Source organism: Erpetoichthys calabaricus, chromosome 12 (assembly GCF_900747795.2).
Source record: "Erpetoichthys calabaricus chromosome 12, fErpCal1.3, whole genome shotgun sequence".
Classification (NCBI taxonomy): domain Eukaryota; kingdom Metazoa; phylum Chordata; class Cladistia; order Polypteriformes; family Polypteridae; genus Erpetoichthys; species Erpetoichthys calabaricus.
Window position 1 is genome coordinate 10,986,886 of NC_041405.2, and position 14,438 is coordinate 11,001,323.

Sequence of the window (14,438 nt, forward strand, 5' to 3'; positions counted from 1 at the left end):
GAAAAAAACAAAAACGTGGGCCACGTCTGATGCTGTTGGGATGGGTATTTTTCCCCGGGGGCACTGAAGACAGCAAGGTGCCTGCTTAAGAGAGAACACGGGGCAGCTCAGAGTTGGTGAGCTCATTTAAAACACGTCACTATAGGAGCCCCAAAATTCACGTGAATGCGTAGGTCGGAGACAGGAGTCAGAGCCCATTTCAATGACCTGATGTAACTGGTGAAGGTGTGCGTTGGGCTGTGCAATGCAGCTTGCTGATTTATTTACTTATTTTCACACCATATCCAAGTCAAACGCCACCTTTCCCATTTTGTTCTGTAACTAATGTTCTGTACAGCATAACAAATGTTTACCTTCAGGTCTTCTTATGGTACCCTATCGGCTTCTGTGCTATTTAGGGGCTCGTTTAGTCACGCTAAGCGCTCCCACATTTAATATCAAATTCCCCTTACCATGCTGCCGTATTTACTTGTTGGAGTGTTCATATACTGTCACATCATGCCCACCCTACTGTTTCAGACACCCCCTACCCACTTTGGTCTGGAGCCGAGGTTGTGTAGCACATCGTACTATGGTCCATAAAGGGACGATGTGAACCCTAAGACTGACGAACAAGACTGAGCAGGTGAATCAGCGGGAGAAGAGCGGAGGGAGGAGCTGAGCAATCAAGATGGGTGTGGCTTATCAGGAGTGGCTGCGGGACCGTAATTGACAGGCAGGTGGGAGGAGCGCGCGGTGTGTGGAGTTCTGCGGGAAGACAGACCTGCAGTTCCTTTAAGATGGCATTTTAAATTAAAAAAGGATTTGATCAGAATGTTTGCTTTCATTAATCGAGAAAAAAAGCTACGATCACATAGATAGACAGACAGATATATTTAAGTGCAGCTCACACCAGTTAACACACTTTAGAGCACCCTTCCCCCGTACAGATGGCAGACTGGTGCCAGTGGGCACTCCAGTCCTGAGGTCTCTGCGCTTCGCTTGACAACTAAAGCGGCAGATGAGGACTGCGACTGTCCCGTCCAGGGTTGGTCCCTGCCTTCGGCCACTTTCCACTTACCTTTGTCCCACTGTGTCAAAATCACTACGTATAGAAAATGCAAGAAATAAAAAAGTAAAAGAAAAAAGAGAGAAAAATAACCCAGTAGAAAGCTGCCCAAATTCCTTGCTATTTTTTTTTTATTTACTGGTTTGTCTTTGGCTCCGCTGACAATCCGAAGCGTTTCGTTCGAACGTTTCCAGCCTGATAGGCGCACGTTGTCCTGGCTGTGTTTCTAGCACTGAGTTTCATGTCGGTTTCGTCCTCTGTTAGGCACTCGGTGGCTCCGACTCTCTGAAATCACAAATGAACACGTCTGGAGATCCACCTGTCACCAGAGACGCCAACACCTCGAACAAAAACGTGTCGCCTCATTCACAAATACCGTAGCTCTGCTTTGTAAGTCAGCTGTCCTGTAAAGATCATTCGAGAAGACCGGAGATGCTGACTCTTTGGCTGCAACCACCAGAGAGGTGTCTGCGATCTCTCAGCCGGTTGTAGTGCGGAGGTATTGTATGGACAGCCATTCTTCGGTTTCTGCTGCCCTCATTTCTTGAGCTGTTCAGTTTATTTTTTATTATGCCTTCTGCTCTTCAATTCTTATTGTGTGTCGCCCTGTGCGCTCACAGTCACCGTGAAGTTAGAGTTGCCTGCAAGGGGCACTAAAATGAAGCTCAGCAAATCTGTTCTGTCTTAAGTGGGATTCAGGGCCCCCAGGGCACAATGCCAATTCCTATCTATCTATCTATCTATCTATCTATCTATCTATCTATCTATCTATCTATCTATCTATCTATCTATCTATCTATCTAAGAGGAACTCTCAGACAGTCCACACAGAACTGAAAACTTAATGGAGCAAAAAAACAATTCGACAGATAAAACCTTCTCCTGATGTGTGGTGTATAAATAAATAAATAAATAAATAAATAAATAAATAAATAAATAAATAAATAAATAAATAAGGCATACTGCCTCTACAGCTATAGTCATGGGCATTGTACCTTGGGGACCCTGAATTAAGCAGGCCCTGGTTAAGACAGCACAAGGCCCTCTCAGAGTTGAGATGCTCATTTAAGACACCTTGTTCTCATTTCAACATGACAACTCTCATACTGCAAGTGCCATACCACAAGTCCATTACCATAAGACCCTTAACATATGTCACATGCAACAATTCCAAAACTACAACTCCCGTACCACATCTCTCATACCACAACTCCAATTCCACAACTCTCCTATCAAAACTCCCATACCACAACTCCCATAACTCCCATACTACAAATCCCATACCACAAGTTTCATACAGAAAGTGTTATAAAACAACTCTCATTCCACAACTCTCCTATCTGAACTTCCATACCACAACTCCCACAACTCCCACACCACAAGTGCTATACCACAACTCAAATTCCACAACTCTCATACCACAAGTCCAATACCATAAGTGTCATACGGCAACTCTTATATCACAACTCCCATACCACAACTCCCACAACTCCCATACCATAAGTGTCTTATCACAACTCCCATACCCCAACTCTAATAACCACAAGTCCAAAACTACCACTGTAATACCACAGCTACCTTTTTAGCGCCAAAAGTCCCATTTTAACTCCACAACTCACATAAGACCAGTACTCCAGTTTTAGGGCCACAACTTCCCTTCTACAGCCACAGCCGTTCATTTTATAATCGCAATCCTACATTTGAATGCCAAAATTCCCATTTTAAAAGTCACAACTCACTTCAGGGCACGATTTCTCATTTCAATGCCACAACACTCATTTTAAGGCCACAACTCCCGTTTTAAAGCCACAAGTCACTTAAGGCCACAACTGTCATTTAAAAGTCACAAGTCTCCTTTTAAAGTGGAGCTGAGGTTTTGTAACACATTGTAAATTCCATACTCCCAGTCTCCACATGGTCTGTGTTACGTCCTATTTGAGCTGGGGTGATATGTACCACCAGGCCTGACTCCAAGGCATCATTTAGGTGGTCTAAGCCCCCCATAATATCATGTCATGCTCACCCTATCCCTAAACATATTCTCTTTTAGGTACACATTTCCATCCAGCTAGTCTCCTCATGATGCCTATATGGTCTCTATTTTCTCCTCTCTCCTGTTTGAGTTGGTGGGATATGTAACACATCATCTGATCCTTATCTTTGAAAGTTAAGATTGTAAGTGGGCCTCATATGCACTCGCAGTTCATACATAAATCTATCTAAAAGACAACAAGAGGATGACTCCAGGAAAACCGGAAGTCACAACAACCCCTTAACCTGGCCAGAATAGTCATTGTCAGAGGCACATAAGGAGACAACGCGAATCCTATGACTGACGAACAAGAATGAGCAACTGAACCAGCTGGAGAAGAGCGTAGGGAGGAGCCGAATAAGCAAGCTGGGCGTGGTTTAGGAAAGTGGCAGTGGGAAGGCATCTGACCGGCAGGTGGGAGGAGCATATTGTGGAGAGTGAAGGTTGAGAAAAGAATTGCAGTTCTGTTAAGGTGGCATTTTAGATTAATATCAAATTGAATAGAAAGAGCAAAAGCTACCATCTGATAGATAGATAGATAGATAGATAGATAGATAGATAGATAGATAGATAGATAGATAGATAGATAGATAGATAGATAGATATGTGAAAGGCACTATATGATAGATAGATAGATAGATAGATAGATAGATAGATAGATAGATAGATAGATATGTGAAAGGCACTATATGATAGATAGATAGATAGATAGATAGATAGATAGATAGATAGATAGATAGATAGATAGATAGATAGATAGATAGATAGATAGATATGTGAAAGGCACTATATGATAGATAGATAGATAGATAGATAGATAGATAGATAGATAGATAGATAGATAGATAGATAGATAGATAGATAGATAGATAGTGTAGAAGAAGAATGTTCTCCTCAGCACCATGTATTTTGTGTGTTTAGTAAATTAGAATCTTTTTAATAACTATTTTGTAACTTGCCAGTGAGAGACGCTTTGGCTTATGAACTAACAAAAATATGTTATTCCAGGGTTCAGGAGAAATAGTGTCCAGATGAATAAAATGTAAGCTGTTTCTTGTTTTTCCCTTTCTCAGAGTGAATGTTTCAGGGACAAGGTCACAAGGCTGCAGAACTGTACATGTAGTTTATGCAAAGGCGTCTCTCCTGTGCTTAGCTTCCAAAACACAGATAATACTTAGCTCAACAGACATATTGTTTAACTTTACTGTTTTGATAAGGATGTTCTTTCTGTCTTATTAATCATGAGATGCTGAAGTATAAAAAACCCCTCCTGGCTTTTGATCAGGGTTCAATTGAGCTTTGCGGCAATAAGTTATACTCTTTTGAATCTCTACTTACTGTGACTCCAAATTAATAAACAGGAGAATTTAGAAAATATTATCTGTCTGCTTTTCAGTGTGCCTTTTTCGTCCACAGTTTTTGGCGCCCGAACGTGGGGCAGGAGACGGGCAGACAACTCCCTGGGTGGGTTCGTCCAAGTGGACCGATTTCCGCGGATCGAGGACCAGCTCCGGTAAAAGTTAGGACTGGCCTACCTCGGGCGTTTTCCTGCATGGGGAGTCGCTGACCTCCTCCTGACCGAAACGAAAAGCAACTGGATGGGATTTTTCCAGGCAGGCAGAAGGAGTCGCGGTGAGTAGATTCGGGGGATTCCCGTTGGTTTGACTGGTGTGCTGGAAGAAATAGAAGTATACGGGGAAAAGAAAAAAGAAAATAATAATAAAAGAGAATAAAAAATAAAAGCATGCTGAAAGAATAGAGAATCATACCGTATCGACCTAGAAGGGTTTTAGGGATTCATAGAGAGTGACGGCACAGTGTGAATGCTAGTAAGTCATCCCTTAAGAATTCAAGTAGAAAGGACCGAGTGGCACGTTCCTATATTAAGAGGAATAGGGGTGAAAGGGGCAGTTAGAGTACGTGTGAAATTTGGAAGAGGGGAGGTTGATTTTCCACTTGTCGACTGGTTGATTCCGGGGACGACAAGTGGGACGAGAAATAATCGGGGATTGAGTTGCTCTCTGTTGAAGGCCTGCCGCTTACTATGGGAAATTATAATGGCACGCCAGTCAAACAGGTCCCCCAGGGTCCTCAAAACTTAATGTTAGAAGGATTATTTTCAGAGAATCACCAGGCTCCTAGTACACCGTCGGGATTGAAAGGCGGGTCCCCTAAACAGTTAATAGAGAAGCAGACTGGGTTGGATTTTAAAAGGCATATAAGAAGTGGAATAAGCAGAGGCGTAACAACCTGCTGGCTGCTGAAGTCAAAACACAAAAAAGACAAGGAAGAATTATTGCTAGCGTTGCAGAAAATGAAGATAGAGACAGCGCCCAAGCCTGAAAGTAAAAGAAAGCAGACCGAAAAGAAAGACCCCCTATACCCCGTAATCTGTCCACCCCCTCCTTACCAAAACTCCCCCGCTTCCACCTCCTGCACCCTCTTCTCCAACAACACCCCTGTTAACAGACGAACCGTCTGGAGCAGGTTTTTACGATGAACAATATCATTATGACCCATCCTCACATATTGACCCTGAGGAAGATAATTCAGATCATTCACAAGGTGCTACTGGGTTGCAATGGCAGAAATTAAAAGAGTCATCTGTCTCCCAGCGCATGAGCAGTCGGTGGACTGCAATTTGTGGAGCCGTTACAGCAGCTGGATAACATGTATGAAACAAATGCTGCACAGTGGACACAGGTGCTCCGTCGACAGCTGAGCACCGCATGGGCAACTGTAAATCACGGTGATCATAACGGTGTCCCTTGGCGTTGGAATGGAGGTCCTTTCCTCGCCCAGTGAGAGCCTTTGAAAGGAGCCCTGGCAGAAAAAATATAAAAAAGGGCACAAACTGGTCACTAATTTCAGCCGGCTCACCGATTGCAAGATCTGATGGCTAATCACTCTGGGCTAGACAATACAAACGATAGAACTCATGCTGCAGTGCCTCCTTTCATCTCAGGACTGAGAAGTGCCATTCAAAGCAAAGTCTGCACGTCCTGCAAAAAGGTTGGAAGACCGCAACGTTCGAGGAAGACAAGCATCATGCAGAGCATGCTGACAGTCAGACTAAATTAAAAGAGTCAGAGACACAGACCAAACTTTTGGCTGCACAAATAAATTACTATACTGGAAGAACTGACCTGGCTAGGGGGAGAGGACGTGGAAAATTCTTTGGAGGTCGAGGGCGAGGGCACGGAAGAGGATGCGGGTTCCATTTATCAAACCCTAAAAATCCTTTTGCTCAGATGCCTAACCCTTCGGAGCAGACGCCAGCGTCATATGCCTGCCGCTGCTGCGGTGAACTTGGACATTTCAGACGCAACTGCCCACACAAGCGCCTCCGTCACCCCCTCTCCCTGAGCCTAATGACATTCCTTGGTCCTAAGAAATATCAGGGACCCAAGCCACTTTTTCCAGTTTCCTTTGCTTACTCGTCATGCTGAAACTGATCTTTTATTGACTTTAATGGCAAAGAAACTGCCTTTGAAATGGACACAGGAGCCATGCGCTGAAGGAGGTTTCTGTGCAATTACAGCTCAGCATTAACAGTTTCATTATTGACTCGTTCCTTTCTGTTAAATCATTTGTGCCCTGTGAAACTGCTTGGATGGGATCTTATGACTTAAATTGTCAGTCTCAATTTTCTTTAACTGAACAATAATTTTTGCTGCTCCATTCCTAAGCTCCTGTGCCACACTTCACACCCCAAGCCCTCTTTTACAGCCTGGACCCTGAACATCTCCCCGCACACCTTCCTCTTGAAAGCCCTTCATTCTTTCCCCTCATGCCTATTTTCCTCACTTACAAGTCCCGGACACCCTGCCTTGTACTGCCCAGTATTTTCCCTACTGAAGTGGACACACCTTGGTTAGAATCTTTTCTTTCCTCCAGCACATGCCCTGAAACTTTGCACATTCCATGTATTTTTGTTGTCTACTAAAGCAGTTGCTTCAGTGCACCTCACATATTCACAAAGCGTTTTCTGTTTAGGAGATTCGGTTCCCCATGTTTCCTTAGCACTGTGGTCCCAAGGGAAAAATTGATTATGGAAGGATAGCACACTGAGCCACTGGTGATTTTCTCAAAATCTTCCTTCCGCCCGTACCGTGTCCAGGATCCTCTGTCTCCAGAGGCAGAGGCTGGCATCGTCGCCGTACATTCTGATCTCGTGAGGCGAGGAGCGATTATTCCAATTACATACTCTCCAGTCAACTCCCCCATTTTTTCCTGTAAAAAAGGCTGACGGGTCCTATGACAAGTTAACTCTGCGGTTTTTTTCCTAGAACACCTATTGTTCCTAATCCATCCACTATTCTTTCCATGATACCCCCGTCCGCCCGGTACTTCTCTGTTATTGACCTTGCTAACGCTTTCTTTTCCATTTCCCGTGCACCCTGATTCTCAATCCTGGTTTGCTTTTACCTTTCAAAACCGCCGATGGACCTGGACCGTCATGCCTCAGGGATATACTGAAGCCCCTTGTGTTTATGGTTTTGGCCAGAAAAAGATAATAAATTGATACAGTATATAGATAAGAAAAAAGAAAAGAAAAATAAATAAACAACAAGTGCACATGACACTCAGAAAAATTGCTATTCTTTTTAGGTGAAAATGGCCATAAAAAAGTGTCGAAGAAAAAAAAAAAAACTGCAGTTACTTCAAGCTATCGTTAAATATTTAGGTCATGACATTTCTTGCAATACAAGAGCTCTCTCTAGCGGCCGTTTAACCATCATTCAAAACCTTCCAAGACCGGTCACAAAACAACAGGTTAAGTCAGCATATTTCTCTGTGGCTGCATAGCTTTTGGTGGGAATGTTTTCTTGTTGTGGAGTTGTGCTGTGTGTTTCCCGAAATGGATTATCTTTGTTTACAGTTGGCACTTGGGTCGCCACGGAAATTAGTGTTTCCTTGTTGTCGCTGACCCGGTTCTGCCTCGGACTTTTCCATGATCTGGAGGCTAGCATGTATGGCACCACGGTGAGATGAATTCCTAATTTAAAAGTAGTACCAGCTTGCGGCCTGAGAAGTTGTTTGATTGTAAGTTTTTCAGGAGGAGCACAGCCTTTACAAAATCTAGCTAACACTGCGATCTGGCTGCATGTAGTGATATAGCAGGCTGACAAGGCTCTATGTGATTAAAAAAAAAAAAAAAATAAATAAATAAATAAATAATAATAAAAATGCATTACTCTCACTGACTATATTCTCGTCCATTCACTGTGTTCGTGGACGAAAAAGGGGGGATTAATGAATGCAGTTTTAACGCAACCACATACAGACAAACAAAGTGCTCATGAGCCCCCTAACAGTAAAGGTACCTCACACCGTTCATTCTATTTTAGTACAGGCTAAAACCTCACATCTCACAACTGCAAGAGCAATACACTATCAAAATGTACTCTATACTTTGTCCAATGTCACTGTTGAAAGATGCTCTACCTTAAATCCAGCCACTCTTCTTCCAACTGAAGAAGACGGAGAGCCACATGACTGTCATGATGAAATAGCTAAAGTTGTAAAGCCTAGACCAGACCTACACGAAACACCGTTAGATATTGGAGAATTAATTTTTGTGGACGGATGTTCTTTGCGATTGGAAAATGGAACACCCTCGACCAGCTATGCAGTAGTGAAAGGTGGCCACCTGCTGGAAGCAAACCAAATTTCATCAAATTTAAGCGCGCAGGCAGCTGAATTGATAGCTATCACCTGAGCATGTCAGTTGTCCGAAGGGAAATTATAACAATTTATACGGATTCCAGATATGCTTTTGGAGTCTGCCATGATCATGGAGCCTTATGGAAATTAAGAGGATTTAAGACCAGCGCTGGCGAACCGATCCAACATCAAAAACTGATTGAATCCCTCTTAATAGCTATAACTAAACCATCAACGTTAGCGATCGTTAAATGTCAAGCTCACATAGGAAAACAAGATCCTGTCAGCAAAGGAAACGAATTAGCTGATCACTTTGCTAAACAGGCTGCATAAAATAACACACCAATCTCTTTATTCCAACAGAGAAATAACCAGGACCCTGATAATCAACTTGTTTCTTTACAGAGTGCAGCCACGGACAGAGAAAAAAGAAAATGGTCCAAAGAAGGGTCCCTCTCTGATGGAGTCTGGACCCATAGGCAAACTAACAAACCTTTCCTCCCAAAGGCTTCTTTCCCAGGTATGGCAAAAATCGCTCATGGTCTAGACCATGCTGGAAGGGACACCATGATTCAGGATGTTGAAAAACACTGGGAAGCTGCAGGCTTTTCTACATATGCAGAGCAGTTCTGCAGATGCTGTGCATTATGTCAAAAGTCTAATGTAGGAAAGGGCACCCACGTAAGTCCAGGTAAGTCCCGCCGTTACACCTAATCCAATGGGTCCGTTTGAACACCTCCAAATGGATTTCATTGAACTAACTCCATCTAAAGGTTACCGTTATTGTCTAGTAATTGTTGATGTGTTCTCCCGATGGGTAGAACTTTTTCCTTCTAAACACGCTGATGCTAAAACTGTAGCCAAAGCTTTAATCAAAGAAATTATTCCTAGGTGGGGCATACCACAGAAATTACAAACTGATAATGGCACCCTAAAATCTAAATTAGCCAAAATCTGTGAGCACACAAATTTATCCTGGCCGGACGCTTTGCCTCTGGCCTTAATGAGATTGAGGGCAAGAACACACCGGCTATTAGGACTGTCGCCGTTTGAAATTCTGACCGGACACCCATGCCTGTGAGCATGGTTATGCGAAATGTTAACTTGCATACTGTGGACAATGATCTTCTCTCTTGTCTTACAGGTCTCCGAGCTTCTCTGAAAGAAGTCCACGAGCAGGTTAACCAGGCCTGGAGGACTAATCTTCCATCTAAAGACACGCCGATTCCCTTAGGCACTTGGATCCTCGTCCGTGACACTCGGAGGAAACATTGGCATCAGCCGAGGTGGAGAGGACCGTTCCAAGTTCTTCTGTCCACACCACATGCAGTGAAAATGGAAGGATTGCCTGCCTGGATTCATGCCTCACATTGCAAGAGATGGCACCCTTGATTGCTGTGCTACTATGCTTTCTTTTCCCTTGTCTACTGCCCTGGTCACCTTGACTTTCCCGTTAGGAATCACCACATCAGTGCAGGTTGATTTCTGCTCTATTATCAACTGTGGGACTGGTCGACAAGCCCAGTGGACCTGGTCTGACAAATACGTGTGTATGACTGTTTCGAAGTATTATTAGGGAGGTAACTGCGACACCTGGCAATGGGTTTTTGCTAACACTGGAACTGAGGACTGGGGTTCTCAACCTTTTGAGGCCCAAAAATACGGTTTGAAAAATCGATTTTCTATCATAAAAGGACATGCTTCTCATAAATGTGTTGACAACCATTGTAACCCCTTGATCATCATTTTGAAGAACCCCTCTTTACATGACTCAGGAACCTATATATTAGGGGCATATGTATCTGGAACAGACCCTTTAGGGAGATTTCTAATTAAGATTGACAATCCTGTTACTAACACCTCTCATTCTCCTGCACACACACCTGTCACCCCAACTTCTGGTCCAGACTTTTCTTCTGTTAAGATTATGAATATTTCCACCCTCTCATCCACTTTTTCAATTGAAACTGGCTATGGCGATCAGAACCGTTGGTTACAGTGGGTATTATGTTCGGCTAAGCAAGTAAATCAATCTGATTGCTACGCCTGTGCTACGGCCAGGCCACATTTGGCTACTGTCCCTTTCCCTCTTTCTAATATTTCTGACCCTGTTGGTCTTCCTTGTCTCCTTGCCCTTTTTACCTCTCCGTCCACACCAAAAGACTCTAACTGCATTACACTTTCTCTCCTCTTTTCCCCCCCACTCCTCATATGACTCCCCCGATGTTCCAGTCTCATGAAGGCAATTATACCTGCTTCTCTAGTAATTATAGTTCCCCCTTCCGAGGTACTAATGTTGGTCATATCCCTTCTTCCTTCTGTTCCCAGACTTTCCAGGTTAACTCCACCTCATTTAATTTTACATTATCACTTTTTCTGTTGACACAGTCCACTCCGCGTGCTGATATTTGGTGGATGTGCAGTACATTAAAATTACTTGATATTCTTCCACCTGTTTGGACTGGCACATGCACATTAACCCAACTTGTTATGCCTTTCCGCCTCCTCCCTTTGAATTCTCCTCCCATGTCGTGCAGCTCTGGCCGACGTCGTCGACCCCGCTCTGCTCACCCCTCCACATTCTCTCTTCACGGCCCTGGCGTTTACTTTGATTCCATTGGTGTCCCTTGTGGAGTCCCTGATAAATTTCAAGCGCGAGATCAAGTTGCTGCCGGATTTGAGTCTATTTTCCCCCAAGTTACAATAAATAAAAATGTAGATTGGATTAATTACTTATATTACAACCAACAGCGTTTCCTGAATTTTACTAAAGAGGCTGTTGAAGGGATACATGAACAGCTTGATAGAACATCTCTTATGACTTGACAAAATCGATTAGCATTAGATATGCTCCTTGCTGAAAAGGGGGGTGTATGTACTATGTTTGGTGATGCGTGCTGCACTTCCATCCCTAATAATACGGCTCCCGATGGATCAATCACCCGTACTTTGACAGGTTTAACTGCCCTTTCAAATGGATTAGCTACCACTTCTGGCATTTCTAGCCCCTGGGGCTGATGGCTCAGGTCAGTTTTTATTTCACTGGCCGTTGCTTTTATCATTCTGTTGCTTGTGGCCTGCTGTATAGTGCCCCTAATTAGATATCTTGTGTCCCAGTATTTCACTGCCTCCGTGGCCAAGGCTTATATGTTACACGAAGAATGCATGCTTCCCATTTCTTCCTCCTTTCCTTCCACTCCTTCCCCTTCTCCTACTCTCTCCCTTGTTACTCCTAGGTCACCCATATCTTTGTTGGTTCAAAAAGGGGGGAATGTAGAAGAAGAATGTTCTCCTCAGCACCATGTATTTTGTGTGTTTAGTAAATTAGAATCTTTATAATAACTATTTTGTAACTTGCCAGTGAGAGACGCTTTGGCTTATGAACTAACAAAAATATGTTATTCCAGGGTTCAGGAGAAATAGTGTCCAGATGAATAAAATGTAAGCTGTTTCTTGTTTTTCCCTTTCTCAGAGTGAATGTTTCAGGGACAAGGTCACAGGGCTGCAGAACTGTACATGTAGTTTATGCAAAGGCGTCTCTCCTGTGCTTAGCTTCCAAAACACAGATAATGCTTAGCTCAACAGACATATTGTTTAACTTTACTGTTTTGATAAGGATGTTCTTTCTGTCTTATTAATCATGAGATGCTGAAGTATAAAAAACCCCTCCTGGCTTTTGATCAGGGTTCAATTGAGCTTTGCGGCAATAAGTTATACTCTTTTGAATCTCTACTTACTGTGACTCCAAATTAATAAACAGGAGAATTTAGAAAATATTATCTGTCTGCTTTTCAGTGTGCCTTTTTCATCCACAATAGATAGATAGATAGATAGATAGATAGATAGATAGATAGATAGATAGATAGATAGATAGATAGATAGATAGATAGATAGATAGATAGATAGATAGATAGATAGATAGATAGATAGATAGATAGAAGTGCACCACACACCAGTTAACACATTTCAGAACTCCTTCTGCCCATACAGATGACAGACTGGCACTCGAGGACACGTCAGTCCTGCCGACTCTGTGCTGAACGTGACAAGTGAAGCGGCTGATGAGGCCCATGATTGTTCCATCCAGGCTTGTTCCCTGCCTTATGCCACATTCCATTTGCCTTTGTCTCATTGTATCTGAATGGCTCTGTATAGAAAATGTAAAGAATGAATAAAAAGTGTGACAAATGACAGAGAAGAAAACTTCCATTTCTTTTTATTAATTGCTTTGCCTTTGGCTCCGTGGCCAATTCGAGGAGTTTTGTCCAAACTTTTCCAGCCTGAAGGGCTCACGCCACCCTTGCTGTGGTTCAGGCTAAGATTTTGCTGTGGTTTCAGGCTTTCAGTGGCATGAGATGTTACCGACTCCCTGCACTGAGAACTGCCCACCTCAGCAGCTCCACCTGCCACTTCAGATGCCAACTCGAGTTCCACACTTGTCTTCTTTATCCAGTGAAGACAAACAGCACGCACAGACATATCACACAGAGAACTTGTAATGGAGCCCTGAAGTGGATGGAATGTGAATTATTTCAATAACAGACCATCTTGGACTGCTCTCTCCATCGGAAGGGCGTTGCTAACTCCTCAGGTCTCTCGACCAGCGCAGGTTGTCCTTCATCACTCGAGACCTGTTGTGTTCTCTGAATGAGGTATTGCTGTATAAGTAAGCCATGCAATAGCTCCACCTCTCAAAAGATCTTTCCAGAAAACTGAAAAAGGTTCTCATTTGCTCACATCTATATGAGGTAAGTGTCCTCATGGGGTTTGTGGCACAAACCTCTGTGTGATTGTTTCACCGGTTGCTCCAGTGAATGTATTTCGCTTTGACGACTATGGTGTCCTGCATTGTTATCATCTCATTTTCCCTCCCGTTATTCCCCCCATACTTTATGTTTCACACCATAGCAACTCGTGCCTCCTCTCCCGGACTCCCACAGTCTAAGAGGCTCAGGTCTCCTAGGCTGTAATGCGCTTCTCAAGTTTCTGCTGCCCTATTGTGGGTACACAGAGAGAGATTGTGTCACTTCTAAAATCAGGATGGACGGGCGGGTTTTGTTTTTTTTTTTTCTTTGACAAGCACCTGTTTACTTATTTGAGAATCTCTCCAGTTTGACCAGTCCAGTTTCTCAACCGAAATCCTTATCTCTTAGGACTGTGGTGAGACTCGAGCAGAGTCTCACTGAGTTAGTACAGGGGGACGAGACTTCATGTCCGGTGTCTCACAGTCAGTGTCCATTTCAAAGTGCTGGAGAACAAAGGCTGTTGGAAGGACCAGCAATTACATTTCTTTACGCTGGCAGATTCTTTTCGTGTTTTGTTTCTGCTCACAGCCCGGGTGTCTCTCTGGGCTGCACTAGGGTGGCAGCAATGGCACAACTGCTGTTATACTGCCGGTGTCTATCTTGACATCCAATGAGTTTCAAACCAGAGCTTCAGCACTTGAGGATCCACGTGGATATCCAGAACCTAATACTAAAGCGTCAATATTCACCTCTTTATTGATAGTCAAGAAAGGACAAAAGGAGGACAGGAAACTAAAACAGTTACAACAAGCAAATTTTAATCAATTTTATTTCACTCAACTAGATGCTCAATTATACATCTTGGCAGACTGCGATTTAGAATTTGGCTAATCTACAGTAAACCTCACCCTACCCACCAGTCACGCTCTCTCTTTCCTACTGCAAAT

General features: G+C 43.4%; 1 long non-coding RNA gene across 1 annotated transcript in view; it reads right to left on the reverse strand.

Moving 5' to 3' along the window:
• Positions 1-13,939, reverse strand: part of LOC127529793 (uncharacterized) — an 85,625-nt gene extending 71,686 nt beyond the window's left edge. The window contains exon 1 of the long non-coding RNA XR_007936412.1: positions 13,830-13,939. This is a non-coding gene — a long non-coding RNA (uncharacterized LOC127529793). The remainder of the gene's footprint in view (positions 1-13,829) is intronic.
• Positions 13,940-14,438: the final 499 nt, after the last annotated feature.